The sequence below is a fragment of the Hylobates moloch genome, unplaced genomic scaffold (assembly GCF_009828535.3).
Source record: "Hylobates moloch isolate HMO894 unplaced genomic scaffold, HMol_V3 SCAFFOLD_2, whole genome shotgun sequence".
Lineage (NCBI taxonomy): Eukaryota > Metazoa > Chordata > Mammalia > Primates > Hylobatidae > Hylobates > Hylobates moloch.
In genome coordinates, this window is record NW_026652277.1 from 121,307,234 (window position 1) to 121,316,349 (window position 9,116).

General features: G+C 34.2%; 1 long non-coding RNA gene across 2 annotated transcripts; it reads left to right on the forward strand.

Moving 5' to 3' along the window:
• Positions 1 to 4,306: 4,306 nt before the first annotated feature.
• Positions 4,307 to 8,754, forward strand: LOC131382857 (uncharacterized). 2 transcript variants are annotated; one of them, XR_009212442.1, is made up of 3 exons: positions 4,307 to 4,445; positions 5,884 to 5,942; positions 8,618 to 8,754. It is a non-coding gene; the product is annotated as an uncharacterized LOC131382857 (long non-coding RNA). The 2 variants fall into 2 exon arrangements; XR_009212441.1 differs by having other exon boundaries at positions 8,615 to 8,667.
• Positions 8,755 to 9,116: the final 362 nt, after the last annotated feature.

Consider the following 9,116-nt stretch of genomic DNA (forward strand, 5'->3'; position numbering starts at 1 on the left):
TCATCAGGGAGTGCATATCAAAACCACAATAAAATATCACCTCACACCTGTTAGAACAGCTATTATCAAAAAATAAGATAAAAGTTGTTGTTGAGGATGTGAAGAAGAGAGAGAAACCTTGTACACTATTGCTGAAAATGTAAATTGGTGTATTAATAGTCACTGTGAAAAGTAGTATGCAGGTTCCTCAAAAAACTAAAAATAAAATTACCCGCAATCCCAATTCTGAGTATATATCCAAAAGAGTTGAAATCAATATCTCAAAAAGATATCTTCAATCCCATGTTCATTGCAGCATTATTTACAATAGCCAAGATACAGAAACAACTTAAATATTTATCAGTGGATAAGTGGATAAAGAAAATGTGTTATATATACACAAAATAAAATAATGTTCAGCCTTCAAAAAAAAAGAGGGAAATATTGCGTGCATCTATAGAACATAGGACAAATACTGCATAATCTCACTTTTATAAAAAATCTAAAACAGTTAAATTCATAAAATCAGATAGTGGAATACTGGTTACTAGGGACTGAGTGGAGGAGGAAATAGAAATATATATATTATTTATTTTTCTATGAGTATATATTATTTTATATATTTTATAAATATAAAATTTTTAAAAATATAAAATATACCAATATATGGTTGAGTGTAAACAAAATATTCTGGAAGGATTTTGCTATGGTTTGAATAATTATCCCCTCCAAAACTCATGTTAAAATTTGATTGCTGCTGTGGCAGTGTTAGGAGGTGAGACTTTGGGAAGTAATAATGCCACGAAGACTCTGACCCTATGCGTAGGATTAGAACCAGTACAAAAGAGCAAGTTTTGCCATTTTTTGCCTTTTTGCATTTTTGTTTTTCTCCATGTGATGATGCACCAAGAAGGCTCAGCAGATGCCAACACCTTACTCTTGGACTTCACAACCTCCAGAACTGTGGGAATATAAATTTTTCTTCATTATAAATTACCCAATTTCAGTATTGTATTATAGCAGCAGGAAACACACTGAGACTGAAATATAAGAAACTGATAATAATGATGACCTCTGAGGACTAGAACTGTAAGTCTGTACTGTTGGGGAAAATAGAGTAGATTTAAAATAAAATGTTTGGGTTTTTATATTACTATAATTTGCTTTATTTTTGTTTGATAAGAGAAAAATAAAAATCAATCTGTAATGTTGAAAGTACAATAACATATATTTGTAGAGAATTTGTAGAAATTATAATATACATTGTATCTTCCAAAGTGAAACCAAAAAAAAGAGAGGAGAGAAAATCAGAGAAGAACATGAAATATTTGCCTTTGGATATCTGAACAAAATGTAATTTATTTTTATTCTTTTTTTCTGTGTATTCTAAATGTTCTAATAGGATTTTATATCAATTTTATATTATAAAAGAAACCTTTAAAATACCATTTTGTGATCTATCAACTCTTTAAGAAATTGTAAACCAATCCTTTCCTTAGCCTCTCAAATCCCGGTCTCCAATCCCAAGCCCATCTAATTCTCATTTATTTTATAGCACTTATTATCTTCTTCTCTACAAATTACTTATTTGTATAATATTGGCTTTTAATATGCCTTTGCTTTTTTATTGCTATAGCCCAGAAAACTGTTATTTGCATATTGGTGCTTAATGTATGGTGTTGAATTAATGAAAAATGCCTTGTCAGTTTCCAGGACCTATTTGTCTTTTGAAAATGAAAATAAGTAATTCAAAATCTAAGCTTTTGGAACTTTAAAATATTTTGAGCATTAAGGAAGTGTTATTATGGGAGCTGAGTCACATAAACACGAACCTATAACCTAGGCAGCTGTAACCTTTGTTTCTCTGATTATAGATTAGACTTCTTCCTTACCTACATTGTTTTGTAGAATGTTATACATGACTAAAATGTGACAGAGCAAGCCTCTTTCCTTTTAACTGTTGATGTTCTTTATAGATTAACTTCCCTTCTTCCTATCTCACACGAAGACTTCATGACTATCACATTGTCTGGGATGAAATGTTAAATATACTTTTTAGTTGGAATGGAAATTAAAACAATCTGTATGAAAAAGAAAACTACTTAAATTGTTACTCATAAAACAGCCTTGTCTAGAACATGCCATAATTCTACTAAAGTTCTTTGTTTTCTACCTATATAAGCAAGACTTTAACTTTTAACTTTGGAGCATTAACCCCATTTCTCTGGAATCCATATTCCCAGATAGCTATTATCAGCTTTTTGTTTGAATAAACTCTTTAAAACTGGATTCTGATTCTTTTAATTTTTTTTAGGTTGACATAAATTTAAAAAAAAATTAGTAAAATGGGAACGTGATAAGATCACCACTGCTTCATCCGTCAAGTCTTTGATGATGGGCGTTATTTCTGGTTGCTCCAGACACGTGTTACTGCATTGAGTTTACTAAGTGGGGAGCAAAAGGAAGTTCTGAATTTGTTTTCTATCTATTCTACCTTAGAAACCCTCATTATAAAGGAATGGTAGCCAAAGATGTCTTTAAACAACATTTCCAGGAATTGGAGAAATAGCTGATGCTACCTGCCTTCGCTTCTCTATTTTGTTTGTTTGAATTAGTATTCTTGTTATTTAGTTTAATTGCTCTGCCCTGAACTCCAGTTACCTCCTTGGGTCTCTAAGCTCATGCTAGCATTTAAAAGGCACTTACCCAAGCAGTCTGAGTTACATTCCTTAAACTCTCCACAATTCTGAACAAGCTGTTTCCCCAGAAATAGCCTATATACTGAGAAAAGAAAAATAGCTGGAAACAGTCTGAATTATATGAGGTATGCAAAATTTATCAGGCCCAGAGAGAACTGAGGTATTGGACTTCAGTCATATTCTCCCCCCACCAACTCATGCCTAGGGGTAACTGTTTAAAGGCATTTTGTTTCTAACCAGATGCCTAACCTATTATCTTCATATTCCTGGAATGTATGATACAAAAAACAATGTATAGCCAATCAACAGCTTATGTTATTTTAATGTAAATTATAGGTAAATAACTCAGAAACTGTTTCTTCTTTTCCTTTCAAAATCCACTTGTAACTGCTGTTAACCAAAGTGGATATTTAGGGCAACTTGAATCTATGCTCCTGAGTTGCCCTCCTCAAGCTTGGTCCAAATAAACTCTCTACGTATATTAATTTGTTCTCAACTTATTCCTTTTCGGGCAACAACACTCTGCTTCACCTTTTAAAATATTTTCAGATAATTCCTGAAACATCTGGGCCATAGCAGGCTTTTTGTACCTCTTCTATGTCAGTGTGGGGACCAAGGCCTTTGGCTCCTTAAAGGTTCACTGAAAAATCATTGGCATAAGTCAGGTTGATTAACAGGAGTAAAAGCATATACCTTTATTTAATGTCTACACACTGGGGACCAGAATAAAGACCAAACCTCTCAATGAGATTACAAAAGCTTAAATACCATCTTGAGGTTACAGAAAGAATGGGGGCTTGGATCATGATAAAACAGTTTATAAGAGAGAGGAACAGTCATGCTAGTAAAGAAGGCCTCGTTATGTAAATGAAGCCTCACAGGTAGTAGAACTCAGAGAGAACAGATGGTAAATGTTTCTTTTCAGACTTTTAAAGGTATCAGACTCTCAGTTAATCTCCCCTAGATCCAGGACCAGCCTTGAAAGGGAAGGCCTGGTTAGTGGGGCATCTTCACAGATGCCAATTACCCCTACAAAAGACATCTTTGCAGGACCAATTCAGTCTGCTGACCCTGCGGCAACCATTTCAAAAATATGCCATAGAAATATATTCTGGGGTAAAATGTTTTGATTTTCTTCACACCATCTGAAGAATATATGTTGTAGACCTTCACTGCCTGCCCCCTTCTGGCACCATTAAAACAGCCTAGTCAGTTTCTCCATACTCCATTCCAAACTAGACCTCCCCTTCCCCTCTCTAAAGCTCAATGTTTTTGAGCCATGTTTCACCCTGAAACAAAACTTCTGCTCTACAGTTAATCCCACTCTAACTAATTGTTGTGCCAGACCCCTATTGACTCCACTAAGGATGACAGTGTGCCCTAGAGGCTGAAAAAGGAACCTGGAGATAGCAAAAGAGACAGGATTTATTGAAGGAACTTACACACAGGGACAATCCAGGAGGAGCAGACTGGACCAGAGAACCACCACCATTTGTAAAACGCATACGGTTTATATAGCAATTTCACTTAGCACCCTCCACCTAGCAACCTTCACCTAGCAATCTCCATTTAATGCAAAACAAAGGGCCTGGATCCCCTGTATGGCCTGCATTCCAAAGGAATGGCTGGGGATTCAAACATCCTTCATAGATAAGGAGTGAAACTCTGGGTTGTCTACTCCTGGATCCCTTAGCTCAGGACTCCAAACACACGTTCTTCTTAGACCATAGGGTCCTTCTCAGGGTATGCTTCAGCTATGGTTGTCAGGTGCCTCTGCCATGTACCAACTATAATTTATGTCTGTTTACTCTTGGAGATACATTTTCAGTTGGTGGGGTCAGAAGTGAGGGGACATTGTCTCTCAGGTGGCTATAACTTTCTTTCACTTAAGTTTAACTATATGGAGTAATTGTATCCTTTCTGACTATTCAATGAAGTATTTGGATGGCATAGAATAAGTGAATATGACATATAGTTGATTTCTGGCATGACTATGTTTACCTACGTTTACCTTTGTTCAGAAGTTTCCATACTCAAGAAATTACTGCCATTTATATAATTGACTCGGGTTGCAGGGTTCACAAAAATATCTAAACATAAAAAGAATTGCTAACAAAATATTTTTTACATGACCCAAGAGAAGTCATTAGTTCAGAGAAGACTTTTCAATATTTGTACTATATTTGTAAAATTTAAATGATTTTATAGATATATTGTGTATATTATTTATATACTATGTATCATAAACATATTATAAGATTGACATTTGGCTTGTATTAGTTAGGTTTCAGAAACACTGGAAAACAAGCAGTTATGATAAATCCCTATAGGTATCAGATTCTACAGATAGGAATTACAGGGCTACAGAAAACTTTTCACCAGAATATGGCGCTTCAGCATGCTAAGTGCTTTGAAAATAGAAAGGCCTCAGACATAAGTCTCAGAACCATGGTTTCTCTCTGATTTTTCCCTCTTCTCTCTGTTTTTCTGATCCTCTTTCCAAAAGCATCAGCGGGGACTCTCTCTGGAGTTTCCTTATCTGACTAAGAAAGCTTAAATGCAATCGTCTTAAGTCTCCCTCCCCAGGAATCTCACCAAATAACTAGGAAAGATCAATCCCCAGAAAAGAGAAGAGACTAGTGGTCTCTCACCATGCCCAAGGGCAGCTCCACATGATTACCTGGGGGATTTTATCTTTATAATAAAACAATCTTTTTTCATGAGCAGCTCCACCTATCACCTTCCCATAATGTCTGCCTCCTGCCTCCTAGATCCATTTATTCTTCCCAATGATTTACTGTCTCTCGAAAGAAATGTCTGCATTTCTCATCTTCCCTCTCCCCTCTGGAAAAAAGCACATAATGTTCTGTACCTCACTGGGTAATTGAATAATCACTCTGTGATTTTCTCTCTGAACATCAATAAATGTGTGTCTTTTCTCCTATTAATCAGCTTTTTGTCAGTTGAGTTTTAAGAAAACCTTCAGAGTATAAAGGGGAACTTTTCACTTAAGACACAAGAAATATCCACTTAAAATGATTTCAAACACATTTGGAACCATAAAAATGTTGTTATTAGGAAAACCTAAAAGACATAAAATCACGTAGTTCAATCGTATGTCTAAGACTTGGTATTACTAGTGTTTACATGTTACTGGCAGCAAATCCACAAGGGTCTGCAGCAACCTCAATTCTTCCCTCTTTAGAAGAAAGAATATGACTGAGGGATATGACTGAGGGGTATATGGCAGAAGAAGAGACGAAGGTAAGTATAGGAGCAGGAGTGAAAGTTTGTTAAAAAGCTTTAGAGAGGAATGAAAAGAAAATAAAGTACACTTGGAAGAGGGCGAAGCGGGTGACTTGAAAGGCAACTGCACGGTTTGACCTTTTGACATGGAGTTTTGTATGCTGGCATACTTCCAGGGTCTTGTGTTCCTTTTCCCCTGATTCTTCCCTTGGGGTAGGCTGTCTGCATGCTCAGTGGCCTGTCAGCACTTGGGAGAAGAGCACGTGCAGCATGGTTTACTAGAGTTGTACAAATACTTACTTGAGGCACTCTTCCTTACCGGCTGATGTCCTTAGGAGGTCGTATACCAGTTAAATTCAGCCATTTTGCCTTTTAGTGTGCATGTGTGAGCCCATTCACTGACTCCTGAGATCTTTTTGAGAAGCTGCTGATTGCCAGTCTCATTTTTTTCTATTTACAGTAAGACTACCTTTCCCTAGCTGGCTGTGACCCATTATTATTTTAGAGAGACAGTTAACTACTGCCGGACCATCACCTGATGGTCGCCTGACACTGCTGGTGGGGTGAGAGGAACTCTCTCCTGCCTTGCTCATGCCTAGCTAGCTACCTACTATAATACACAGTATCCAGAGGCACTCCTGCAGTCAGGTTTGTCTCAGAAAAGCATTATCTTTTTCTTCAAAGTACCACAGTTTTGTTTAAAATTATTTTTAATTGGTATAAAATATCTTCATTAGCAGTATTAGTAATAGTGGAGAGTAATGCAGAGGAACGACTTTTCCTTAGCACACTCTCCTTCGTGGTCATGGTTTTACTTATCAGATAACTTCAGATTTTGTAATTACCTAAGAGGTATTATTATAAATTTTAACAATGAAAATAATTTAAAAGTTATTTTAAGAGGCAATATTTAAAATGTAAATGTAAATGTAGAGTCAGCTTTATTTATTGAATACCTCTGTGGTACAAAAAGTAACGCATAGACTGTCTTCAATTACATGCATTAATGGAAAAGACAAAATATATGCACTTGTAAAAGGCTGACAAATGGTTATAGCGGCAGAAATTATACAACTTATCATGTAAACTGAGTAAAAATCATAGCCAGAAAGAGTCAAGGCAAAGGAATTCAGAATGCTGTGTTTCTGTTAATACAGCCTTCATTCTACCCATCTATTTTGATTGAAAGAGAAAAATCTCTCTAAATAGCTGAAAGTTTATTGATAAATAGATTTTTTGTAAACATCCTCTATTTAGATATTATTTAAGAATATTCACATGTCAAAGCTCTTAAGGAAAGAATAAGGGCAAGCAGATCTTTGTAACATATGTATTAGTTATATATATGGTTAATAATTTTCTGATGACTTAAGGACAGAAAAAAGTTTGATAGAGTTATGCATGCAGATATACATAGTTTTAAATTGTAACATATTTTGGCAAAACTAAAAGTAAAGGTGTTATAATTTTTGCTAAAATTCATCCAAAACTAGAAAAAAATTCAAGAGGAGAAAAAAAGAAAATTGAGAAACTAAACATAAGAGTAGACATGAATCAGATACGTCCTGTGCAAGAAACAGAAAAAAAATGAAATATATGATATGGTTTACACCAAAACCCATTAATTATTGTTTACATTTTTATCTTCTAATTGCAATATGCTATTTTCGTGTGTATCAAAAGTAGAGCACTATATCCTGACTCCAAGTGCTTTCCTTAAAACAAAACAAACAGAATTAGTTTTTCAGCTTAGCAAAGCATACTATCTATTTTAGCACAACAGGAATGCTGCCATTTTAATAGGATAGCAGACAAGTGGATTTATTCTCAATCCTTTAAGCTTCTACTTCAGGGGACTAAAATGTGTGAAATAAATTTCGGATCAAATTTTAGACTATGTTTCAAATCCACTGAGATTCTCCATTCTCTATATCTCTGGAACATGATTATTCTGAGAACATCTACACTTTCACAAGGCTGCCTGCTTCTCTGTTAAGACATGAAAACAGAAGAAAATTGAGCAAAAATTGAATTTCATGTGATTGAGCAAATTTGAGCTTCATGTGATTCATGTGAAGAGAATAAACAAAGGGCAAAATAATTTTAGAGTGCTAGTTACTAAGTTGAAAGGTACAATGTCATTTGTTAATGAAGTTACTTTATTTATTCATGAAGTTAAAATTTTGTTGAGAATTTTTATCTTGTAGCCTTTACCCAATTTCTCCTTATTACATGTCAAATAATTTTGTTTTAAAATAAATTCTAAAAAGTTAGATTGTACTCTTAAAATGCATTATCAATTTTAATTTTAAAACATGTATTTTCTTATTATAAACATTTTCTATAATAGAGGATATTAGAATGAAAAGGAAAATATTCTTGGTCTTCTCAAATAATGTAATTTTATATAAGGTATAATTTATAGCCTTAAAAGCCTCTATGAAGAGATGCTATATGGATATATTGTCCATATTGTTGCCTGAGGAAAATTTTAACTGAAATATGAATTATAATTTTTAATAATTTTGAATTTTCTCCTTTGATTCATTTCTGTTTTTCTCTTTTTTACTGTGCTTTATACAAATTTTATAAGGGATAGTTGCCTTTGATTTTAAATGAGCTATTTTACTTTACTTATGCTATTTTCAGAGCACTTTTATTAATTTATGAATTTATTGATTTTGGTTCAGTAGGACCCACAGGTCAAATAGCAAACTCAACCAACCAAGATATGAAAACGATACAATAAAGAGAAGAAAAAGTTAAAGTACTTGACAAAATGATATATGCTGCCACAATTTTGAACTTTACTTCTTATGAGAAGGCCCAGGTCAGTTCAGAATTTCTTTGGAATTTGTTTACATTTTAAGATATAGTCATTTGTTCTTCATTTTTAACTGTCTTTTATTTTCCCCCTGAAATTTCAAAAGTGAAGAGATAATCTACAATTGACAGCATATTAGGAGGGGGTTGGCATGCATGGGAAGTAATAGGAGCATAAGGGGAAGAGTGAGAAGACATAAAAAGCCATGATAGACTTTCATAGAAAAATGTCAACATATGTCAACTTACCTCAATATTTTCTGGAGTTGTAAAACTACACAATGGTTGATATTCCTCTTGAAGCTCTATAACTATATATTATTTAATTACCAAAGGGATATATGCAAGATATTTTGGGAAGGTATCCTT